Source organism: Myotis brandtii, unplaced genomic scaffold (assembly GCF_000412655.1).
Source record: "Myotis brandtii unplaced genomic scaffold, ASM41265v1 scaffold766, whole genome shotgun sequence".
NCBI lineage: Eukaryota > Metazoa > Chordata > Mammalia > Chiroptera > Vespertilionidae > Myotis > Myotis brandtii.
Window position 1 is genome coordinate 366664 of NW_005371060.1, and position 2914 is coordinate 369577.

The 2914-nt window shown below is 48.2% G+C and overlaps 1 protein-coding gene across 1 annotated transcript in view; it reads right to left on the minus strand.

Annotated features, from left to right (window-relative positions):
* NCOA4 (nuclear receptor coactivator 4) overlaps positions 1 to 161 on the minus strand; it is a 25197-nt gene extending 25036 nt beyond the window's left edge. Inside the window, exon 1 of the mRNA XM_014530718.1 lies at positions 53 to 161. The gene's annotated coding sequence lies outside the window, so the exon portion shown is untranslated. The remainder of the gene's footprint in view (positions 1 to 52) is intronic.
* Positions 162 to 2914: the final 2753 nt, after the last annotated feature.

The window sequence follows — 2914 nt, forward strand, 5'->3', positions numbered from 1 at the left end:
GCCGGCCCCTCGGGAGGAGGCGCCCCCGCCCTCTCCGCCACTCGGTTCTTACCGACTACAAACGCGACTCCGGACGATCCGACGGGACCTTCGGTGCAAAGACGCCGCCTGACACACGCTGAGGGCCGAAAGGCAGAGTTCTCGCGATAGCACAACCTTCTCCTCCCGTCTCTCGCCGCACATCTGACAGTCTCGCGAGAGCTCTCCTCGGGTCAGCCCCCCGCCCCCGTGTGCCCTCCAGAGTGCGCAGAGCGCAGGCGCACAATCTTGCCTGTGCTCCGGGTCACAGTCCTTTCGCCCTCCCTGAATAAATTAGAACAAATGAAACAAACATTTGTTGAAGGCACGCTTTGTACCGAGTAATATCCTGAGTGATCCGGTCACATCAAATGTCCTCAAAGGCGGCTGTTACTTAGCCTTAGCGTACAGATACAATAAATGTCAGAAGACACAAAAGGACAAATGCTGTATGATTCCACTTATACGTGGTACCTAGAGTAGCCAAATTTATAGAGACAGAAAATAGCTCGCCACAGGCTTGGGAAAGGCGAATTATTGTTTAATGGGCACAGAGTTCCATTCGGGATGATGGGAAGTTCTGCAGTCTGGGACGGCAGTGACTGCACAGCAATATGAATGTAGTCAACACCGCTCACCTGTGCACTTAACAGTGGTGAAAACGATAAGTTTTATGTTATGTATATTTTGCCTCAATTTTTTAATTCAGTAAATAAATGTTAGAGCCCACATTCCAAGCCACATCATCTGACTACAAAGCATATATTTGTTTGCACCATGTCTCACGGCAGCTTTCTACCCTCCACAGCCCACCACTGTACAACCCCTCACAATCTGCCTCGTGTGGCATTATCCACATTGGAGTGTTTTGTTTGCTTATGTATTTATGACCAGATGTTAAAATGGGAATCCTTCTGTCCCTGTTTTGACAGATGTCCCCAATTCTAGGTGCTAACTGTGCCCCACCTTTCCCAGAAAGATGAAGGGCTATCTAAGTAGAATTTACAAAGGAGGTGAACATGATCCGGTTTTGTGGATCCCACCCAAGGGTGAGTCCTACAGGGAGCAAGGCAATCTCAGCCAAAAGCAACAGGAAAGAGATTCATATGCAGACGCTCGTCTTTAGGTGGAAGGGAGCCACGGAGGAGAGGGAACAGTAGAGACTGTCAGAGAGCCCGTGAGGAAGCACTCACCTAGCACTGCCACAGCCCAGGCAGCCAAGACTGCACCCGACCCTTCACTCACCCCTTGCCCATTTCCTTTTCGATTCAGATGCAGATTAACTAAAAGTAACCAAAGCACTTTTTAAAAATTATTATCTTACGGTGGTCCCCAGAAAACAAAGGGGTCAGCCCAGGATTGCTCAGCTAGTCCAATAACATGTTTGAAGAGATAGGATTAGGGTTCAGAGGAGAAATAAAGCTCTTTACCAATTGTCCACAGATTGTTCAACAGAGGACTGTTTGCCTGCTTATGCTCTGTCACATGCCCACACAAAGGACTCCAAAACCCAGGAAAGCAGGGACCTGGTCTCTCTGGTTCATTGCTGTATCCCTGGCCCATAGCACTGCCTGGCCCTGGCACTTAAGAAAGACCTGTTGAGTGAACAAATGTTCTCTAACACAGAAGCAAGAGATGATCAATATTGTCACTTTATTTTTTTAATATACATATTTTCATTGATTTCAGAGAGGAAGGAAGAGGGAGAGAGAAATAGAAACATCAATGATGAGAGAATCATTGATCGGCGGCTTCATATACACCCCTGACTGGGGATCAAGCCTGCAACCTGGGCATGTGCCCTGACCGGGAATCGAACCTCCTGGTTCATAGGTTGATGCTCAACCACTGAGCCACACTGGCTGGGCTGTGTTTGTTTTTTTAATTTTACCTTTGTAAATTAAGATGTTTAGTGGGGTGTGTTTTTTTTAATGTTTTTATTGATTTGAGAGAGAGAGGAAGGGGGGGGAGAGAGAGAGAAATATTGATAGTCTGCCTCCTGTAGGGTCGCTGAAGGAGAAATGGAAGAGGCCAAAAAAAGTAAAGAATTATGAAATGATTAGGTCATCTGGAAAACCAGATGGGCTGAGCCCCAAAATGGCGCCAGCACCCAGGGACGAGGAGTCAGAGATTTTAAAGGACTCTAGGCAGGCTTTTTCTGGGCAGAGAATTCTCTGGTCGGGTCCTGCGGCAAAAGATGAATGGTCTTAGCAAGTGGAATGTGGTCTTAGCAAGTGGAATATGGTCTAAGCAAAAGGGAGTGTTGGTTGTGAAGTGGTCTAAAGGTTAGTTCCCAGGGGAGGGAGTGTTGATTCAATTATTTGATCAGATCTAACACCTACACATTGGGATGGAGCCTGCAACCCTGGCACATGCCCGGACCAGAATCCAACTGGTGACTTCTCGGTGCATGGGACATGATGCTCAACCGACTGAGCCACACTGACCAGGGCAACATTGTCACTGTTTAAGTGCTTAAGTTTTGCAGGAGTCTGTATGCAGCTAGAGGTGAGTGACTGGAGCCCTGCACTCAAGCCATTCTCTCAAGCCAGGACCCCTGACCTTTCAAGACTCCGTCAGGCTGCATGTGGTCTCAGAGCTACTCCTTCCAGGCTGTCCTGTTCTATCTTAACTGCTCCAACCTCAAGCAAACAGAGGTATATGAGGGACACAGCATGGAGGACATTCTCTATAGAAGAGGAAGGAGCCCGGCCAGTGTGGCATTGCGGTTTAGCTTCAACCTAAGAACCAGGAGGTCACTGTTTGATTCCGGTCAGGGCACATGCCCAGGTTGCAGGCTCAATCCCCAGTGGAGGGCATGTAGGAGGCAGCCTACCAATGATTCTCTCTCATCATTGATGTTTCTCTCTCTCTCCCTCTCCCTTTCTCTCTAAAA